This window comes from Hylobates moloch, unplaced genomic scaffold (assembly GCF_009828535.3).
Source record: "Hylobates moloch isolate HMO894 unplaced genomic scaffold, HMol_V3 SCAFFOLD_9, whole genome shotgun sequence".
Taxonomy (NCBI): domain Eukaryota; kingdom Metazoa; phylum Chordata; class Mammalia; order Primates; family Hylobatidae; genus Hylobates; species Hylobates moloch.
In genome coordinates, this window is record NW_026652284.1 from 76692417 (window position 1) to 76715384 (window position 22968).

Consider the following 22968-nt stretch of genomic DNA (forward strand, 5'->3'; position numbering starts at 1 on the left):
TAGAAGACTACATGACTTGATATACTGGGGGGCTTTTTAAACTATAAGTCTCATAAAGTGTTTTAGGCTCCTCATATGGTTTCTGGCCTGGATCTCCATTTCCAGAGTTGCCTTCCATTTGGTCCCTCTCTAGAGCACTTGAGCCTGGTCTGAGTACTGTGCAGACCACAAGCAAGAATCTAAATGAGCAGACGATGGTAATGTTGCCTGGGTTTGGATACACTTACTATGTAACCTTGGGCAAGTTTCTTAACCTTTCTGAGCTCAGTTTTCTCATCTGTAAAATTGAATATCCTAAAATAAGCTTTTAGGATTATGTGAGACACAATAGGTAGTGACTTTTTAGCATAAGGGAATGTCCATGCTTTGTGTCACATGCTAGTTATAATTCCTGGCTTTCTGCTTCTCTGAAGAATAAGGGCTTGGCACACACATTACTTGGGCTCATCTGATAAGCTCTAGCCCAGAGGATGGCTCAGCATATGCATGCTAAGGCCTACTTTTTCATAACGGGGGCTTTCTTCTTGTCTTGGGGTAGACTAGTTCTACGCTGAGATATTGGGAATATGTTTGTAGTCAGCTTTTCTCTAAAAGTGGATGATGTGAGAAAATATGCCATTTATTATTTCTGGCTGATGAAAGGTTCCTTACAGGGACAGGACAAATCCGTGTTAAGATGTGAAAAGCTCATCTTTCCCAGTAATTTTACCTCTACAAATCTGTCCAAAGGAAGTCATTACCAGGTAAATAGTATTTAATGTCTTTGTTGAAGTCTTACTTATAATAGTTAAAAAAATGGAAACAACCCAAGTGTACAATAATAGAGTAATTGTTTAATAAGATTCTAATTTATACATTGAATATCATGTGGCCATTAAAGATTTATTTGAAGGGTATTTATAACTTAGAAACTATAGTACACAAAAAGTTGGATATAAAACTATGTATAGTGAGACCTTGGTTATATTTTAAAAGGTGTGTGTGTATATAAAGATAATGTATATATACACATCCATACATGTCATAGAACTGTGTAGATACACATACACAAACATACACAGCACGAATACAAGTAAAACTAGGAAAATCAGAATAAGATTGGTAGATTGTATCAATATCAATATCCTTGTTGTGATGTCTACTGTAGTTTTGTAAATGTTACCATTGGCGGAAACTAGGAAGGGGCACAAGAGATCTTTGTATTATTTCTTACACTGTGTGTGAGTCTACAGTTATCTCAACAAAAATTTCAATTAAAAAATGGCAGCAGAGCTAGATTGTTGTTCAAGTAAGTTCTGCTGATCCTTCAGAGAAAGATATGTTATAAAGCTCAGAGAATGATAGAAGGCTGTTCCTTCTCATTTTAGGAGGTTAGCATCACTCTATGTCAAAACCAGACAAGAAGAGCAGAAAAAACAAACCTATAGGCCAATGTTCCTTATATTAGATGTCAAAATTTTAAATTGAGTATTATTAAATTGAATACAGCAGTTTATTAAAAGAATAATGATGAGCCCAAGTGGGATTTTTCCAAGGACAGTTTCAACATCAGAAAAGCAATGCAGGTATTAACAGTTTAAGGGAGATAACAATATGATCATCTCAACAGATGCAGAAAAAGCATCTGACCAAAGTACATGTGAAAGTATTAATATAAAGTCCCCAAATTCTGGTTAACTGAAGGCATGTTATATTTGGTTAGTACATCTGTGCTTCGGACTCAATTCACTTGACATGTTTAGGAACCAAAAGGCCTCTGTTTACAAAGTTGTTAGGCAACAGTCTCTAGTTGCATGAGTGACAGATGTGTGACAACCCAATAAAGGATGGGCCATGACATATATAGATTCTAATTCATATGGAGTTGTTCTAGCATTGCCCAGGTTCACTGTGTACTCACAAATTAAGACAATGCAAGAGATGGTTTTGAATGTTTTAGAATCAGATAAATTGGGGTTCAGTTTCTGGTATTACCACTTAAAAGCCGTGTGGCCTTAAAAGCCGTGAGAAGTCTCTTATCATCTCCAAGCTTGTTTCTTCAGTGTGAAACTGGGATTAGAATAGTTTGCTTTTTGGTTATTTTGAAGATTAGCCTCAATAATGACTAAAATCTTCTAACACAAAGCCTGACCCATAGTAGGTGATTTAAACCTGTTGGTTTCTCTTTTCTTCCAAGTTTTGTGATTCTGCAGTATATTATATGTTTATGTATAAATATATATGCATATGTTTTGTGTTTCTCACTTGCATCCTGACTCTTAACTCTATGGGACATATATTTTCACAAATTTAGAACTGGTTTTTATTTTTATTTTTATTCTTTATTTTATTTTTTTTGTGTGAGCAACAAGGCTGTTTATTTCACCTGGGTGCAGGCGGGCTGAGTCCGAAAAGAGAGTCAGCGAAGGGAGATAGGGGTGGGGCCGTTTTATAAGATTTGTGTAGGTAAAGGAAAATTACAGTTAAAGGGGGGTTGTTCTCTGGCGGGCAGGTGTGGGGGTCACAAGGTGTTCAGTAGGGGAGCTTTTGAGCCAGGATGAGCCAGGAGAAGGAATTTCATAAGATAATGTCATCATTTAAGGCAGGAACAGGCCATTTTCACTTCTTTTGTGGTGGAATGTCATCATAGAACTGGTTTATTTTTAGTCAGGCAAGTTATGATGCTTAATTATATTTTGTATTTCCTCTATGGCAAGTTATGATGCTTAATTATATTTTGTATTTCCCCTATCACCCATATTTCCTGAATAATACTTAGCTAAAACTTGCATACAAGTTGGAAATTTAGTTAAGACTGGAAAATCTTTGGTAGTACTTGGATTATAATTAAAATACTTAAAGAAGGTCAGCATCGGAACCCTAATTATTTTTATTTTTTTAATTTTTTTTTTGAGACAGGGTCTCGCTCTGTCGCCTAGGCTGGAGTGCAGTGGTGCAATCTCGGCTCACTGCAGCCTCTGCCTCCCGGGTTCAAGCCATTCTCCTGCCTCAGCCTTCTGAGTAGCTGGGACTACAGGTGCGCCACCATACCTGGCTACTTTTTGTATTTTTAGTAGAGACAGGGTTTCACCATGTTGGCCAGGATGGTCTCAATCTCCTGACCTCGTGATCCCCCTGCCTTGGCCTCCCAAAGTGCTGGGATTACAGGCATGAGCCACCGCGCCTGGCCTGGAACCCTAAATTTTAAACACTGTTTTATATAAATTTGCTAATGAATTAAAATCTTTATTTATATCCCATTTCTGAACTCGCTTAAATAGGAGTGGTGTTTTGATTTGATGATTAGATTTGATTAGATTTTGTGATTATGCTGATTAGTTATTGAATTAAGTTTTGTACTTGATAAATCAGTTTAACAATGGACACACGTTACTATAAGCCAACGAAGGACAAAGCTCTTTGTTGGTCCTGCAAGTTAAAAAGAAATTATGACATGGTACTCATCTTCAAGTAACTACTATCTACATTATGATTATTTAGAGAATTGAAAATGAGTTGGGCCAACACTTAAAATATGTGTTATATGTAAAATATGCATCAGTTTTCATTGAATCTAGTTGGGCATTTGTACAATCAAAATTGCCAAAAAAGCACAATGAAGAATAAGAAGAGCCCCTTGTAGAAGAGAAGTCAGTGGTCTCCTGGAAAAGCAAAACCTTCCTAAAACCTTCCTTGAAGTGGCACAGTATATTGGAGAAAAATGAGAATTCTGTTGATGACTTGGAGACACTTGATTTTCATATGTTTCTCTTTTTCCCAATCTTCTCTTCAAAGAAAGACTTCCAAATGGTAAAATGTACAAAAGGTAGAAAGAGTAAGAAATTGTTTAGAACCTGAATGATGTGTTGATATTTCTATCAGGGGAGAAAGTAACCTTATATTTCAACCAGTCTTGATTCTCCATATTCTATAATCTTTGGGGTCTTAAAAGTGAGAGCTGGGCCTTTGTATATATCATATGTAATCAGGTAAAAAGTGTATATTTATAATATATACTTATACACACCATATATTATATACATTACATATATGTATCCGGTGAAAACTTATAAGAGACGGAGTCTCACTCTGTTGCCCAGGCCGCAGTGCAGTGGTGTGACTATGGCTCACTGCAACCTCGATCTCCTGGGCTCAAGGCATTTTACTGCCTCAGCCTCCTGAGTAGCTAGAACTTACAGGCACCAGTTCTGGCTGTTTTTGTTGTTGTTGTTCACGTGGGGTCTCACTATGTGGCCCAGGCTGTGGACCTTATATTAGGTGTTCAGTTAGATCAAATAGCTTTAGCTGGCTGGGCACGGTGGCTCACACCTGTAATCCCAGCACTTTGGGAAGCTGAGGTGGGTGGATCATGAGGTCAGGAGATCGAGACCATCCTGGATAACACAATGAAACTCTGTCTCTACTAAAAATACAAAAAATTAGCTGGGTGTGGTGGCAGGCACCTGTAGTCCCAGCTACTCGGGAGGCTGAGGTGGGAGTATGGCGTGAACCTGAGAGGTGGAGATTGCGGTGAGCCGAGATCATGCCACCGCACTCCAGCCTGGGCAACAAAGCAAGACTGCTGTCTCGGGGAAAAAAAAAAAGATAACTTAACTAAGTAATCAAAGAGGTATAAAAGTCTTGGGATAATTCTCACTGTATTCTTTTGGATTTTGCTTTTTTAGTTTTTGTAACAATGGAATTTAGAGCTGGAATGGACTTTTAAAAGGAAACACATCCAGAGAGGTTAAGTGATTTATCCAAGATTACATAGGTAATTAGTGGCAGAGTTGTAAATTTAGCCTACGCTGTTTTATTAGTATATTTTCTTATATAACATTCCTTTTCTGGCTGCTTCTACTCCCTCATTCCCCCCATTAATGATTAGCACCTAATGCACTTATTTCCGGCACATGTTTGATAAATAAATGAAATACCATGAAACATACATTTTACGTTATACATTTAGCATCAGTGTGGTTAGTGGGGTTTGTGCAGAATCCTTTGGTGTTTAGATACTTTTTCAATTTCCAGCAAAACTGTGCTCCAACTAATTCCTTTACCTGCTGGTGAAACTTCAGGCTAATTATGGGAAGACAGTTGAGAGGACTGAGATTTGGAAGACCCAGAGACTGAAATAGAGTTGATTTGTAAGTCTTAGGAAGATTGTGGAGACTTATAGATAGAAAAGGAGATAAAAGCTTCCTGGAGATAAGAATCCGGACCAGAAGCAAAATCCTCATGAATTAATACTGCATTTTCTGGGGGAAAGAAGGCTGCTATTGTAGTTAAGAGAAAAAGAACATTCCTTGGATTTTTATGCTAAAAATATGTCAGTGCCTTCCAGGAGAGAGTCTGATGCACTTACAGCCCAGGTAGAAGTGCTTTTTTACCCAATTCCTTTTGCCAGTCTTAGATGTAGGCTCCTCTTTTCTCCCAAGAGTTTCCTCTTGAATATTGGCCAGGTGCGGTGGCTCATGCCTGTAATCCCAGCACTTTGGGAGGCCGAGGTGGGTGGATCACGAGGTCAGGAGTTCAAGACCAGCGTGGCCAACATGGTGAAACCCTGTCTCTACTAAAAATACAAAAATAGGCCAGGCGCGGTGGCTCACACCTGTAATCCCAGCATTTTGGGAGGCTGAGGCGGGCAGATCACGAGGTCAGGAGATCAAGACCATCTTGGCTAACATGGTGAAACCCTATCTCTACTAAAAATACAAAAAATTAGCCGGGCATGGGGGCGGGTGCCTGTGGTCCCAGCTACTCGGGAGGTTGAGGCCGGAGAATGGCGTGAACCCGGGAGGCGGAGCTTGCAGTGAGCCGAGATCGCGCCACTGCACTCCATCCTGGGCAACAGAGCGAGACTCTGTCTCAAAAAAAATAAATAAATAAAAAATAAATAATAATAATTAGCCGGGTGTGGTCGTGGGCGCCTGTACTCCCAGCTCCTCGGGAAGCTGAGGTAGCAGAATGGCTTTAACACAGGAGGCGGAGGTTGCAGTGAGCCAAGATTGAGCCACTGCACTCCAGCCTGGGTGACAGAGCAAGACTCCATCTCAAAAAAAAAAAAAAAAGAAAAAGATTATTGGTTTATAAATTTTATCATAACACAAATGTATTTGAGTCAAACTTTTTCAGAAAAATGTCTGTGAGATGTTTTTAAGAAAAGAATTTTATTAAAAGGCAGTAACATTAAAAATTACCACAGCCTTCTCCTACTATAGATAGGCATTTTCCATTCATTGTCTATAACTGTCTCACAACTGCTATGCGGTATTACTTGCCAAGTCTGCATTTTATGTGGCCCAGCACAAGTTAGAGCCTCAGTTTTTCTAGCTTTAAATAGTCTTGCTATGACACTGTAATCTTTCAAGAGAGCAGTGAAAGTGTCTAAATGTATCACCACTGTTTAATGTAGTCTGGGCAGGTGATTAAACCTCTCTATGCTTCCATTTTCACATCTGTAAAAAGGAGATTAGTCATCGTAGCCACCTCATAGAGGTGTTGTGAGGGCTAATGCCTTAATTAATGGGTGTCAAGCACTAATAAAAGTGCGCAGGATAGAGCCTGCACTAGACTCTTAGTGTTGACGATGATTGAAATGGACAGCTAATTAGATGTACTGACCAAAGAAGGCGGTGTCAATAGTCTTTTGAGGTTTTGAACATGAGGCAGAGAAGAATGATGGTGCCACTGACCAGATCAAGAGGACAGACCGATTTTTTTCCTCTTCTTTTTGTGGCTCTTGTGTTTTGGTGAAAGGAGGAGGCATTTTGGTTTCTCTAGGTTTTCCATCTGGGTAGTGGAGGGCATGTTCTCCATTATGGGTTTTCAACCCTGCTGCCGATTACGTAAACTTCGGAAGCTTTTAAAAACTATTCATGCCTTGGCCCCACTCCAGACAATTAAAATCTATGTGGTTGGGGTCCAGCTCCCTGTTAAAGCTCATTCTCACTTCCAGAAGGCTTGAGAACCCTGCTCTAGAGGACTTCTTAGTCTCCAGTTTAGAGGGCAGCCTAGCAGGTAAGATTTTGTATTCTTAACGTATGCTTTCTACTGCTGTGATTAAGCCCCATGTAATGAGGTGGCTTTCCAGGACTCATCTGCTGCCTGTCACAGTCTAAGCAGTGTGGAATTGGGAAATCCTTGCTCCCTTCCAGCTTCTTCCTTTTCTCCAATGTCTTTTCTGCTGGATCATACTTTTTTCTTTTGACTATTATTTTGGTGGATTTGGAAACATTTGAGAGGTCTTTAGACAGAAGACTGCATAGCTATAAAGTAAGTTTATCTGAGGATGTCTTTTAAAAAAATGCACCCATTGCCCTTCCTGAAGGAAAACTTTTCCTAGTGGAACAAAGGACACTTGTCCTCTTGGTCTGGTTACAGAAAAGCATGTTTGGCCAGCTTATTAGATTTGCCTGAGTTCATACTTTGAACAGAAAAATTGCATGTTTTACTGATTGGAAATACATTCTGGGACTTGATTGAATACACTGATCATGTATAGGTCCTGCATAGGTGTCTTAATAACGGCCTTCTTACCGTACCTGCACTTAAGTTCAGCAATTTGGACCTGGTTCAAGTCGCTTCAATTCCATGGAGCTGTATTGTTTGCGGCTGAAGTAGGAAGAGAGAGTGCTTTAGGCTGTCTTGTGAGCAAGACATCTGAGTTGTCTTTAGTTCATGCTTAAGCACAAAAGCAGCAGCCCATCATCTAATCTATTCATAGTTTACTTTGTTTGGGTATCTAATTTGGGAGCATGCTGCCCCTCACTCACTTCTAAAACACAATTTTCCATCCATTGAATAAAAGGGTCTATCTTTAATTGACTCAGGGAACAAAACCTTGTTGAAGAATTCTGGATTTCTCAAAGCTTTTAAAAATTGCTCTGCAGGATAGCATTACAGTGCTGACCCTACTGTCACTCAACATGTATTCTGTCCTACAATGGAGTTGGAAGAGGGATTATTCTGAGAAGGCTATTAAAATGAAACATTTACTATGATTCATAGGCTTTTAAACCCAGTAAGTCTGTAATATCTAGAGTAAAATTCAACATCAGTTTATTATTTTGGTGATGATAGGGTTAAATGTGTCTTTACAAAGTATTAAGCATGCACAGAGAAACTGCAAATGTGAATTCTCTTCGTTCTCCCCATTAGGAGTGTATGCCTGATAGATAAATGTTCCAGAACATTCATGTAATACAATTAGTAGATATAAGTGCTTTTTCTCAGTGGAAATTGAGGTCTGTTACAAGGAGTAACAGATTAGGCCAGTGGTTCTCGAAGTAGGGACTGATCAGCAGCATCTACAGCTCCTCGGACCTTGTTAGAAATGGAGATTCTGGGCCTCTCTGCAGACCTAGCAATCAGAAACTTTGCAGGTAGGGCCCAGCAGTCTTGAGCTTTAAAAAGCCCTTATGCATGCTAACGTTCGAGAATCTCTGAGCTACAGTTCTCACCTTGACAGCACAGACACTATCGAGAGTCCTTGGTTGTGGGGCACGGGTGTCAGTATTTTTGTTCCTTAAGCTGCCTTGGTGATTCCAGTGTTCAGTCAGGATTAGAGGCTGCTGCTCTAGGACCTTGCTACCCAAAATGGGGGTCCCAGACCAGCAGCGTGGGCATCACCTGGGAGCTCTTTAGAAATCCAGGCTATCAAACCCCACCTGAGACCTACTGAATCGTATTTAAGTTTAACAAGATTCCCAGTGACTCATAAGCACATTAAAGTTTGTGAAACACTGATTTATAGAAATACTGAGTTTCCTTTGTAGAAGCCAGCGCTTAGAACGCCCTTAATTTAAGAGTTTTGTGAGGAGGTAGAACAGCTGTTTTGGCTTCTGCCTGGCAGTGACTCAGGGAAGCAATCACTGGGGGCAAGGGAAGATTCCGAAAGCTGCGAAGGACCCAGGACCATTCCATCAAGTGAGTGCTGGTGCAAGTAATGAAAATCCCAACTCAGATTGGCTTAAGCAATGGAAACTTTTTGGTTCAGATAATGGAAAAGTTCAGGAGTAGTTCTGTTTTCAGGTCTGGCTGCATCAAGAGGCTTATGTGATTTTTTTTTCTTTCTTTTTTTTTTTTTAATCAGCCTCAAGGCTTACGTAACTCTCAGCTCAACCTGACTTTGTTAGATTCACTTTCAGGTTTTATAGAATTAGAGTAACAGCTAAGTTGTTGTTAAAAAGAGATTCCTAAATATAGTGGGTTAAAGTAGATTTGTTTCTGTTTGACACAACAGTCCCAAGACAGGTATGGTGGGATAGCTCTGCTGTGCTCACACGCAGTTCTTACCTGCTGGTCCAAGGTGGCCAGTCCATCCATACTGTCGCCCAGCCAGGAGAGAGAGTCAAGGGGGAGAACATACCCATTCCTTTTAATGCCACAGCCTGGAGGGGTAACACATCACTTACACTTATATCCCACTAGTTGCAGCATAGTCACATGGTCACACAAGGTACTATGCGGGCTGGGAAATGTAGTCTCTACATGGGTGGCCACATGCCCAACTAAAATCTGGGGATGTTTTGTTACTAAAAAGGGAAGACTTTAGGTATTGATGACAACCAGGAGCGACTTCTCCTCTTGTGGTGGCAAGATGGAGTCTGGCAACTTCAGGTTAACAGCCCATCCTCTCAGCAGTTGCAGTAGAAAGCACTACTCTTTCCTAGTTCTTCCAGTAAGAATCCCAGAATAGCTTCCTAGTTCCTTAATTTCTGGGAACTACACATGAAGAAGTGTCCCCAGAATCCCGTGGACTGTGATAGAAAAGGATTGGTTCCCCCCAAAGAGAACTGTTTAATAGCAGGCATAGAACAGAGAGACCTTTACCTCACTCCTTTGTGAATTGGCATTTGGACCCAGACAAGAAAGGAAAGTGGAGAACACGGGGGTGCTCAAGCCAGATGTGGGGGCATTGGGGGCTATTTACTGTTGAGTTAGTCAAGTATGGAATATTTGAAGATTATTAGCACGTGACATAAAGGGTATTTAGGAATAAATGTGTTTGCTGAGTTTAATAAACATAGGAGACTGTAACAGTGTACTTTTGATCTTCCGATCTCTAATTTTAATGGTTGGTAAATAAGAGTAAAAGAAAATATAAACTTTGGTAAATGCTTTTAAGAATGTTTTAAATTATTTAATCTTTAATTGCTAAAGATTATGTAAATAGAAGCCTTTAGTGCATCAAACAACCATGAGTGTTGGAGAGATGATGAATTGAACTTGTGTTTACCGTCTCCTTCTCAAGGTTTTGTTTTCTTAGTATGTTTTTTATACTTAGTACTTTTTTATACTTTATTCATTACACAAAGGATTTGAGGTAATTTCCAAGACTAAGGCCTTTCTCACAAGCTTTAGAAGAAAATTCTAAAAGCATACTACATCCTGCTTTTAAAAAAAGTTGTGACAGTCTTACATGATAGAAAAATAATATATCATATTCAAAATAACATGGTATTTCCAAGGCTCTCAACTGCTTATTGTCCTTTTAATAAAAATGTGGATTGTAGGCACATCTGCTATAAATGAATTAAAATTTCATTTGCCCAGAACTTTGTGTATTCCATTAATAAGATTTAGCCAAAACACTATTGTTGGTTTAATAAATATTAAGAGAGCATTTGGGATGTGCCTTCTGGCGTTTGTTGTTTCTCTCCTTTGAGCATTAACTACCCTTCTGAGTCTTCACAGGCTGCCTTTGTTGTTTTGTGCCTTGAGGTATAAATAGAGGCAGAAAACCCAGAAGATGCAAACAAATTTAATACTATAAACTATTTACAGATGTGTTTAGTATTCATTCAAATAGAACCTTTTAGTTTATTGAATATAAACCAACTTTAGCATTCTACACGTGCAAGGGGTTCTGTTTTTTCTTTTATTGAAAATTTTAAAGACGACAAAAACATCTTTTGGTAGTATCATCATCTAATAAGCACCAGAAAGATGTAACGTCATGACTTGCATCTGACCCTTTGTCTTCTTGGATCTTACATACTTTTGGACAACCAAGAGTGAAAAGGGCGGAAACTTCCAATCTCGACTGAGTAAAAGGAAAGCCTTTCTAAGAGGTGGTCAAAGATGGAACAGGCTACTTCAGCAGGAGGCAGGACCCGTACCTGGAGCTAAGCTGGTGTGTGTTTGGATCGCTGTTTACTGAGGATCTTTAGAGGAGATTCAAGCCATCAACTGGCTGGGGAGAGTTGCTGACCTTTATAGCTTCCTTCTAACCTTAGAAGATTCTGTACGACATTTTAAAGGTGAGTGCTGAGCAACTTAAACTATATTTTATTTCCTTTCCTGGTAACTTGGTCTGACTGAGACTAGACATCTTTTGTTGCCTGTAGTTGAAGGAGTCTGGCATTCTAGGACCAACTTGCTGTTAAACTGATGGCAAAATCTCTATTTGCCAAAGTTAGGGGACTGTGTATGTAACCGCTGAAATCTAACATTACCTCAAACTTCAAGGGACTCTGACAGGTACTTTACCCAGTTAGAATGGCACACTTGACTGTCTGGTTTGAGTCAGAGCAGTGAGTGCCTGGGAGAAAACAGCAAACTCAAGACACCATGAGTGGACTTCAGGGAGAGGGAAGAGAGACAGAGGGGCCCACAGGCCAGCACGAAGAGTATAGAGGGAAAGTGGCCACTGTCCCAACCTGCCAAGGGTTTGGGAGGCACTCTTAATTTCCCAAGCATTCACTTATCCACACTTTGACCAGGCAACCCTTCTTAGGCTGGACAGGGACGCTCATGCTGGACCTTGATCACCCATGACCCATGTGTCATAGTGCAGAGCTTTCCTTCTGAGGCTTAAGTGACCAGTGTGACAAGAACCCTGAAACACCTAATGCACAGAAGGACTCTAGGTCCATGGTCCCCAACCTTTCTGGCACCAGGGACCGGTTTCATGGGAGACAGTTTTTCCACAGGTGTTGGGGGGGATGGTTTTGGGATGAAACTGTTCCATCTTGGATCATCAGGCATCAGACTCCTTTCACAAGGAGTGTGTAAACTAGATTCCTTGCCTGTGTAATTCACAGGGGTTTGCGTTCCTAGGGTAATCTAATGCTGCCACTGATCTGACAGGAGGCTGAGTGCAGGCGGTAATGAGACTGGATGGCTACTCACCTCCTGCTGTGGGGCTGGGTTCCTAACAGGCCATGGACCAGTACTGGTCTGCGGCCCCGGGGGTCGGGGAATCCCTGCTCTAGTCATGAACCATTTGTTTCCCTCTTGATTTTTCCTGTGCTAGCACTCACTTCCATGTTTCCTTCTTTATTCTGGGTAAAGCAAGAGAATGTTGGACAGGTAGCCAGAAGACTTGAGTTCTTATAGGCTGGCCTTTCTCTGCCAGTAACCAGCTATGACCTCTGGCAAATCACTCAGCCTCTTTTACCTCAGTTTCCCTTTTTGTAAAACCAGCTAGTCTCTGCAGTCAAACCTTCGATAGTTCTATAATGGCTATGCTTTTCTTAAGGAGTCACTTTTTTCCCCTACTTTCTACCTACTGCCTTGCAATGAAGTTTTTAAAATTCCGGTCCAGACTTTAACACTGTGTTCTATTCTCCTCTCTTCTCCTTTGGCAGCCAACTAAATTGGTTACAGTTGTCATGTAGAATGCAGTAATCTTTCATGACTAACCATTTCCTCTCTTAGAGATGCCACTTCATCTAGCTGCTGTAGCTCGGATTTCTTCTTCACAGATAAGAGGATGGAGGTTGCTCTTGATATGGGAAATAAAAGTCGAAGTAGGAGGTAAAGTTCCACCGTAGAGGGAAAATGTCCACCTGTTGGAGACAGGAAACAACTGGGGTGCGAAGGGCCAGCTGTCCATGTTCTATCGATGAAAATTCCCAGCAGATTTTTTTCTGTATTTTTGGCTCTGAATATTATACACTGAACATAGAGTCTTGTCCTGGAATCTGATAGTTTTCTTAAACACTGGACAAGTGAATATACTCCAAAAAGATCATGAGGCCACGGGTATTGTATTCTGAGGTCCCGAGAAGTTGATGAATCTTCTCTTCCAAAGGTGAATATTTTTACCAGCATGAGCTACCCAGAAAATTTTAAATTTGAAAATCTCCCAAATGCCCATGATTTTGATGGCAAGAATTGTTAGAGGCAGGTGGAAAATGCTGCCCAACTGTGATCATGACACTTTCACCAACTTATGGCTCCCTAGCCCTGGGACTGGCCAAAGAACCCAGTTGTTGGGCTGGAAGGGGAGCCCTTCCAGGCTGATAGATCTCTTTGCCCCAAGTGCTGTTGTCACACTGCCGGTGTTCGAATCGCCTTGGGGATTGGGGTTATTTGTTAAAAATGCACATTCTTGCATCCCATCTCAGACCCTGCATTTGAATGTAGCTGAAACATACTGAAGTTACAGAATCATTGCTTTTGGCTGAAAACCTAGAAAGCTTGTAATGGCTTTCTGTGGACCCCACCTCTCTGCTTAACCTTTTTGGGTTTTTAGTTCTGGATCTAAGGCCCTCCCCTCTCTAAAATGCAAAATTTGACACTGAGCTAAAGATCTAAACATAGCAAGCATTATCTAGAAATTATTCCGTTAAGAATAGTTTATTTAGCCATGCAATAGGATAACTGTCAAACAATATTTTATGCTACTTAGAGTTGTACATATAGGTACATAACATTGAATAGCTTTGTTGAAGTAATGTACCTATCACAAAAATTCACCCATTTAAAGCGTAGTTTTTAATGTATTCACACAATTGTGCAACAGTAACCACAGTCTAACTTTAGAATATTTTAATCATGCCCCCACCTCAAAAAAAAAACCTGTACCCATTTGCAGTCACTTTTCATTCCGCTCACTTCAAGGCCTAGGCAACCACTAGTCTCCCTTCTGTCTCTGTAGATTTGCCTATTCTGGACATTTTGTGTAAGTGGAATCATGTAATATATGGCCTTTTGTGATTAACTTCTTTCAGTTAGCATGTTTTCAAGGTTCATCCATGTTGTAGCACTAGTACTTCATTTCTCTTGATTGCCAAATAAATAAATATTTATTGTGCATTGTATATAGTCATACCCCCTTTTCCATTTGTTAGTTGGTGGACATTTGGGTTGTTTCAACCTTTTGGCTATTAGGAGTAATGCCGCCGTAAGCATTTGTGTCCAAGTGTACAAGTTTCTTGGGGCTATATGTTCATACATTTCCATTTCTCCTGAGTATATATACCTACGAGTGGAATTTCTGGGTGATATGGTAACTCTGTATAACATTTCAAGAAACTGCCACACTGTTTTGCAAGGTAGCTGTACCATTTTACATTCCCACCAGCAATGCACAGGGTTCCAGTTTTTCCACATCCTCATCAATACTTACTATTGTCTGTCCTTATGATTACAATCACTATTGGGTATGAAGTGGTATCTTATTGTGGTTCTGGTTTTCATTTTCTTACTGACTGATGATGTTGAGCAAGATGTCTTTTTGTGTTCTTCGTAGCCATTTGTATTTACTCTGTGAAGAAATGTCTATTCAGATGTCTATTCTGTGGGTTGTCTTTTCATTTTCTTAATAGTGTCGTTTGAAGCACACAAGTTTTAGATGTTTAGGAAGTCAAACTTACCAATGTTTTTCTTTTGTTGCTTATGTTTTTGGTGTCATATATAAGAAACACTGCCTAACTGAAAATTGCAAACATCTATTCCTATTTTCTTCCAAGAGTTGTATGCTTTTAGTTCTTACATTTAGATCTAAAATCCATTTTGAATTAGTTTTTGCATATGTTGTGGGATTGGGGTACAGTTTATTTTCTTCTTTATGCATGTGGTATCCAGTTGTCCCAACACTTTGTTAAAAAGTCTTATTCTTTTCCCATTGAATTCTTGGAACACTTGTTGAAAATATATTGACCATAAATGTAAAGGTTTATTTCTGCACTCTCAATTCTATTCCTTTTATCTGTATGATTTATATGAAGTACTATATGTACATGTTTTTGTGTATATATGTGTGTGTATAAATACACACATGTTTGTGTGTGTGCACGCGTGTGTGTGTATATATATTTTATATATATATATATGCACACATGAATCTTAAAATTGTTTTTCCTTTGGCCTTAATTTAGGTGATTAGGGAAATGGACAAGTAAATAGGTAGGAATTAAAGACGTTAACTACACCAGGAGACTTGACCATGAAGTCCCTCCTGCCTCAGCTGAGCTCATTTAACAGGGATACAAAGAGCCGCAGAACGATTGGTTTGCTGTTGGTTTTTATTCTTTTTCTCTCCCTCTCTGAAATGGAGTGCCTTTCAGAATGTTTTGGAGTAGGGTGCATTTTAGATATCTCTAGTCCTTGGCCTAGCCCTGACAGTGAGGTCTTGGCTAAGATACTTAATGAGTTCTGAATGCCCCCCTCCTCACCCTTAAGCAGCTGATTTTTCTAAGTTTTGTTTCGCTTCATGGTATAAAAAGCCTAGTCATGTGATCTTCATAATGTTTCTTGGTTATTTTAATTTTTGATGGTAAAAAATGCCTGACAGAAAAAAAAAACCCAAGACTTTGCTGTGACACGGTGCGCTTCTGCCTTGTGGACCCAGTTGGAGAGACAGCCTTACCTTGAGAGGTTTTTTTTTTTTTTCGAGACAGAGTCTCTCTCTGTCACGCAGGCTGGAGTGCAGTGGCGCGATCTCGGCTCACTGCAAGCTCCGCCTCCCAGGTTCACGCCATTCTCCTGCCTCAGCCTCCCAAGTAGCTGGGACTACAGACGCCCGCCACCACGCCCGGCTAATTTTTTGTATTTTTAGTAGAGACAGGTTTCACCATATTGGCCAGATGGTCTTGATCTCTTGACCTCGTGATCTGCCCGCCTTGGCCTCCCAAAGTGGTGGGATTACAGGCGTGAGCCACTGTGCCTGGCCTACTTTGAGAGCTTTTAACTACAAATAAAGAGCTGAAACTTCTTGTGAAAATGTCTTAATTTTATTCTTGGGTCCGTGGGAATTTAGAAATATAGGCTTTTAATTGTTCACAGCTGGTGCATGAATAGAGCGGTAATAATAATTAGGAATAATGTGGTTCACCTCCTAAGCTGTTAGTTTTAATCCGCTAAATTTTTTTGATCAGAAGTCTGGCACAGTCTGCAAGTGAGACCATTTGGAGGCGGTCCATCCTAGGTTTCAGTCAAGAAGTGTGCATGTCTGTCTTGTCCTGCTAATTTGTTACAATGATTTCTATGGTTTGATTTTAATGTTTTTCATCTAAAAACACACGCGCAAATCTAGCCTACACTCAACAAAATCCATCCAGACATTCCCACTACAGAGCCCTTGAGTGACAATTTTCTCTAAGTTAGAGGGAGCTTGCAGCCTCTCCTGCATCCCTCTGCGGTGGGAGGAGCCTTGCTAGGGGAGAGAGGGGGTTTGCTCTAAGTCTTTTGTGAATGGAGGCCGACCCAGAGTGCGGTGCTCCCTGTAATTCCCCAGAGAGTAGTTTGGAAATCTTAAAGCTGATTTACAAAGTTATTTATTCCCTGCCCCTCCCCCCACACTATTTTTTGTAAAATCCTCAAATTTCAAAGTATTAGTACAATTTATTAGTGATGTTTACTTTTCATCATTTCTTAATGCTCCACGATACAGAAATTTTTCAAAATGTTTCAAAATGACAAATATTTAGTAGAGAATAAGGATTAAAAAAGGAATGTGTTCTTGAAGAGTGATGTGGTTGGAGGTTGTTTTCTGGGAAGGTTTAACAAAATAGTTGTCTTAGGAGAACACATCATAATATCAGATTATTTAATGAAACCTCTTTTATCTTAGATAATCTAGGGGGGAAAATCCTAAATTTACACTTAAGTGGTAAAAAAAAAAATTAAATCTCAATTTAATTATTTTTTAGAAGTAGTATAAATTTTTTTTTTTTTCTTTTGAGACAGTCTAGCTGTGTCACCCAGGCTGGAGTGTAGTGGCTCAATCTCTCCACCTCCCGGGTTCAAGCGATTCTCGTGCCTCAACCTCCTGTAGCTGGGATTACAGGCGCGCACCTCCACGCCTGGCTCAGTTTTTATATTTCAGTAGAGACAGGGTTTGTTGGCCAAGCTGGTCTTGAACTCCTGACCTCAAGTGATCTGCCTGCCTCAGCCTCCCAAAGTGCTGGGATTACAGGTGCGAGCCACCACACTCGGCGTTAGAAGTAGTAGTATAAAATTGATGACATCAACAAGTTGATAGCTTCTCATAATTTATGCTGCCCACTAATTTGGCTAATTTAGTAAACAGTTGTTACCTGGAACTAAATGATTTCTCATAACATGCCTTCTTGGCCTTTCTCACGGGACTTCCTGGAACAAGATGACTTTTGTTGGGTAGAGCTGATAAAAGAATCCAGCCATAAAACTTTGTAGTGACAACTTTTTACTTTTAAAAGTATATATTGTAAAAAGCTCTCTTGAATCTACAAATAGAATCCATTTTACTAAAGCTAGGGTGTTAGTCACATTATATTTCCAAGAAAACACAGTATAATTGTCACTTTTGAGGGCCATGGAACTGAAGTAGAGAAAGGTGGTGACTTTGTGGAAACACCAGATTAGTATTAGAAATTAGCATGAGATCTATACATTTAGCAGTTTCTAAAGGTGATTTCTGCTGCTTCACTCACTCTTACTATTTCCTGAAGTATTGCTTGTCAAAGTGATTAGAGGAGCAGTAATAATTCATTTACAGGGAGTCTTACTGCCTTTTCCCTTCCAGAGCCTCTCCTCACATCCCAAGCTGTTTATATGTGATGTTCAGCTTGTGGACAGGGTGTGTGCTTATGTTTTAAGTATTTGCTTCTGGAGAGCTAGCTAGAAAAAGCAAAACAGAGAAACCCATTGGCGTTTTGAGAGTTGAATCCACAAGAAGATGTTGTTTGCACTGTGCCGAAAACATAAGGTCCAAACAGCCCGAACAGGCCTGGTGCCAGGCAATTTCACTGTGAGAGAAAGCTGAGGTCTGATGCGGTTCTCTAAGGATTAGCTGCAACTCAGCAGCTGCTGTCTGAGTTTGATTATGCACGTCCTGAGACCTGCATTAACCCTTGCGCCCCTGGGGGAACCTCAGGGCTGTCTTCTAAACAAAGGACTCTTCCCCTGGACACCCAGGGGCAAAAGCCAAAACAATATGGAGGTTAAAAGAAGGCGGAGCTCTGGGAGACTGGATTTGAGAGAACAATCTAGGAAGGAAACGGATTGTAGAATTTTCGAACTGCAGGTGCCTTTTAAGACCCTTTCATTTTATTGGTCAAGAAGCAGAGGCTCAGAGAAGTTAAGTAACTTGCCCAAGGAGAATCAGTCAAAACTTAAGTCCAGGTGTCTTCATTCCCAGCTAAGCTGTTTCATGCAGCACCACATGCCTAATGGGATGATTTTCACATTCGTATAAATAATATGTTGTGTACTTTTGAAAACTGCGCTGAGAGGAAACCAAAAGCATTTTTGAATTATGTGTTAATCACTTTTTATAGACTGTCTAGGGATATTCAGATTTTTCTTTCAAATAGCATTTTATCAGTGTGTAAGTCTTAATAAGTGACGGGTAAATAGATCATTCCAGTACATACCATGTATGATTCTTAAAAGCAGAACAGGAGTCCTGGGAAGGTGTTAGGAGGGAAAGCTCGGATCTAGGGAGACTGCTCTGAAAACAAGGAAGGATGTTTATGGAACGAACTCTTTTGTTCAACCATGGCGATGTCTGGATCAGGGCAGCCTTGGAGGATTTATGGCCTCCAGTCTGGAGAAGGTAGGTGGGCTCACATTATCTGTGTTGTAAGAAAAGTGTGTGGGGTCTTTGAGCCTAAGGCTGTCCAGGTAACAAGAGACTCTGTCAAAAAAATATGTCTATTTAGAGTTCTTTGAGAGTAATATGTTGCTATTTATTTCACATCTGTGTCGGGTATTCAGCATTTTCCTTGCTTTGTGGTTGTAATAAGATCCTCAGCTTTCTTCCTTTTAAAGGTTGGGGAGCTAATTTCTTGTAGGAAATAACACATTAAATCCAAGCGTATCACTAAAACATGTGTCTTCTCTTTTTGCTCAATTAAAAGATTGAGCTGTTCGCGTTTTGTTTGATATGGGGGTACTTATTGAACATTGTCAACCTAAAGCATTTTGAGTAACCAAGAGAAAAATCAGGATGGCCTAATTCACTAAAATTCCAAGTAGATTTGGGATGTGTTTTTATACTTTTTAATTATGAGATTTTAAATTGCTTTATTTGTAAAGGTTGAGTGTGAGCTGAGTCTGTGTCTTTTTCTGTAGTCCTACCATCCTTTCTGCAAAACTCAAGTGAAAATTATTTATTTAGGATGCCCTATTGAGATATAGTGGAATGTCTTTGTTTGCATTTATTCTTTTTCTAGGATTTTGGTTATATCTATAGCTGTAAATAAAGGGGAAAGGAAGGCTTGGAGTGCATGCTAGGACAAGAGGTCCCAAGTAGGAAAAAAAGTCTTGCCTTAGAGCTATGCCTTGGGAAGTGCTTTTTATGTAGTAACCTAATCAGGACATGCCTGTGTCTATTTATTGTTGGATGAGTTTTTGAAGTACATGTTGCCTGAAAGAGAATTTTTCAATTGGTTACCTAATTTTTTTTTTCTCCTCTGGCTGGAGAAAAGTTAGAACAGAAGGGAACGCTGTGTATTATTTTTGTTGTTCTTCACTAAAGATATAGTCTTGGCTACTTTGGCAAAAGAAGGAAGGTATGAAATGGTGGTTAATCCTTTCCTCCATTTTGTCCCCAGTTGCTTGCAGTGTCTTTTCACCCTCCCGAGAAGCACTTTCTCAAAGCTATCTCTGTACTGTGATGATATCAGAGGAGTCAACTAAAAGCGATTTTCTCTGTAGACAGTTATTCTAGTTTATGGGATGTATTATAAAACTATTGGGGAAAATCACTGAACTACTAAGGTAAGGGAAATAGCTTAAGGATCTATGATCCATATTTGAAATAGTTATTAAGTTATATAATTGGATTTTTAGAGAACAAGATAGAGCAGTTTCAGGATGTAAGGTGTAAGATAAATCTGGTACATGAACTGCTTCCAAATTGTCACCCTGACCAGAAGTAGTAACATTCCTCAGGTGGTGGCTTTATCTAGAAAGGGGAAATGGCTATTTCTGGATTAGCTTTATACAAATGAGTGTATTTCCCACCTGCTGCTTTTGCCTGGGGTTGGAATTTTTCCTTTTCACTGCTTGTTACTTGGCGTTCGGAAGGAAACGTATCCTCCCTTTCAGAGCCAGAAGATTCTCTGTGAGTCATCGAGAAAAATTTCTCTGAGGAGTTATTAATTCAGTTAGTTGCTCCATAGTAAATGGTTCATGCAACAGTGATAAACCTCTGAATTTGAAATCTTCTTTAAAATCTTTTTTCCTTCAAAAAATGCATACAGTGGATTGCTGAGCATCTAAAATCCCGCACTGTTCAGCACTGTCATTCTTGGTAATCGCTTTTTAGAGGATTTGGTGGTGTTTTACTGCTTAAGCTAAACCACGAAGTTTAAATTTTTGTACTGTGGAAGTAGCTTATGAATCCTTTAGATTTCCTGGAAGAGGAAAGATGAGTGTGTGGTGAATATATATGAATATCACATATTTGAATGTGTTACTTACTAATTTTGGTTGAGCATTAAGGTTGCCCCTAATGGATGGGATCTCTGCCAGGAGTAACTCCTGGAGTCCTAGGTACTGTTGGAGAGGAACCTTTCATTCTCGGCATTCTGGGGGAGATTTACATCTGTAAGCCGGATAAAAATATGTGGAAAGGTGATTAGTTTAATTGGCCCACTATTATAATTATTCAGTAGGAGGTGGCTGTGGGACTGCTATTATAGCCCAAAATGCCTGGTAGGAAGAGGCGGAGACTCATTGAAAACAGCAGCAAGGTTATAAAACGTTTGTTTAAACGTGCATTTAATAACAGATTACCCTGGTGCTTTAAAGACAGAGGAATGCTTAAGTATTTGGTACAAGAATCCATCCAAAAAAAGACGTGGATTTTTTTTGCAAAGATAATTGTGGGAAATTCTGCTAATGATTTCTTTTCCCTTAAAATATCATACAGGGGAATAGGATTTAGCTAGGTGTAAAGTTGCTCAACGTGTTGGTAACTTTAAGATTATTTCTTCTCTGGTTGTTGCCACAGACACTCAGGGTGGCCACAATGGTGGTGGTGTTTTAGGCTTCCTTCAAAAAAGAAGTCCAGTCCAGGATAATGTTGTAAAGTGGAGTATTTTTCTTTCACATCAAAGGGCAAGGAATGTTTTACAGACAGTGAGCTAAGAAGTAGGGCGCAGACATTTCAGTACTTGCGTTGGGAAACTATGTGTGGAATGTCATAGTTCATATACCAGAGACCCTGAAGTGAATCCAGGTGCTTGCACGGTGCTAACTTTTCCTGGAGTGAGATGACTGTAGGCAGAAATTGCAGCCACATGAACCTAAAATAAAATTGATGGCTTTATTGGACATTCTTTTCATGAGATTTAACTTCTTAACGTGCACATACATCACTCTGGAGATGTCATTATCATGGCTGACCTTTTGTTTGGGGGAGCTGCTGCTCGCTGTCTGCGCAGCTCCGATCAGCTTGGCTTTGATTACCGCCCACATCTGTTGAGCATGTGAGAGAGAGATTTTCAAAAATCTCAAGCACACTGACAACTGGCTACAAAGATTTAATTAAAACCAGTCAGAACTAATTTCAGTTATATATTCCAGTTTAGGGTATCAACTCTTCTGGTTTCAGAAGTGGGAGTTATGACTTCCTAAAAGTTGTTGTTGAAGGCAGCGTGAGGAAATCTCCTCGGGCAAGCAGTGGGTTTCTTTGTCTTAGCTCCCCCACTGCTACCTGGGGTTAATGATTGCAGGGTGGCTGGCATAGTGAACCAGTGCTGGAAAGCTTATTATCAACATGCTCAAGTCATATTTTGAAATCATTCCTCCTTCCTTTTTCTCCTTTCCAATACAAGTCAGAGCACTGCTGTGGTTCCACCTAATAAATACTGCAGGCTTCATTGGGCTGTTTAATGAGACCTAATATAGTATCATTTGTGCACTTTAGTGGGTGGTTCCTATTTATACTTTTGTGTGGTTTACTGCTCAATCTTGGAAAGATGTGAAGTTTGAGGGTTTATCGGTTACAGTTTTTTGTGGAACCAGTTTGAGTGAGACAAGACTGGCCATTATTTGTCAGGTTACATGGATCTCCATATGAGCTATGAAGATACTGGAATAATTGGGTCACAGTAATATAAAATAGTAGTCTGTACTTTCAGCTCATTCCAGAGGAATGATTGGAAGCCCTGCTCTCCCTCTCTTCTGCATGCAAACCTCAGGCGTGATTTTGGCCTGTGCCCAACTGTTCTTGAAATGTTCAAGGCTGTCCTTTCCCCCTCTGTGATGAGGCTTCCAGTCGATGTGTGACGTCACTTAGGGCAGGAACTGGCACTGTCTTGATCCTGGCTGTCCTGGAGAAGCTTCTGTGCTTGGCCTTGGGAAGCCACCCCATTTGGTGCTGCTGTAGTCTCCTTTCTGCTCCTCTTTTAACAGCTGCCTCCCACCTGTGCTCACTTCCACCTGCAGGCCTTGTTTTCCAGTGGCACTGGAGTGCTATGCTGAGGTCACTGGACAAGTTCCTCATCAGAGCCCCCTTCCCATTGGAGTGAGGCCGCACCCCATCCTGCCTGGGCTTACTTTGTGAGTTGCTTGGGGACATGGAGAAGGCTCTTGCCCGTGGTGCTTTATATGAGGTCCAATTCCTCCAGTGTTTGCCATCTCCTTTAGAGCTCTCTGGTGACAAAATCTTCTTCAGCTGGTCTACCCTCCAGGCTGGTGAGTTGAACTCAGACTGGTGCTTGGAAAGGTTAAAGGACTTGTCCAAGATGTTACCTTACTGGTAAACTGCATCCCCAAGTCTTTATTGATCTCCGAGGGCATCTCTTAATTTGTTGGAGTTTT

The 22968-nt window shown here is 40.3% G+C and overlaps 1 protein-coding gene across 2 annotated transcripts in view; it reads left to right on the top strand.

The window, feature by feature from the left end:
- SDC2 (syndecan 2) overlaps nt 1–22968 on the top strand; it is a 116971-nt gene that overhangs the window by 8741 nt on the left and 85262 nt on the right. The window contains exon 1 of one of the 2 annotated variants that reach the window (XM_032760097.2): nt 11006–11119. The exons of the other annotated variant lie outside the window; for it this stretch is intronic. The gene's annotated coding sequence lies outside the window, so the exon portion shown is untranslated. Of the gene's footprint in view, nt 1–11005; nt 11120–22968 lie in introns of those variants that run through there. 2 annotated transcript variants of the gene reach the window in all.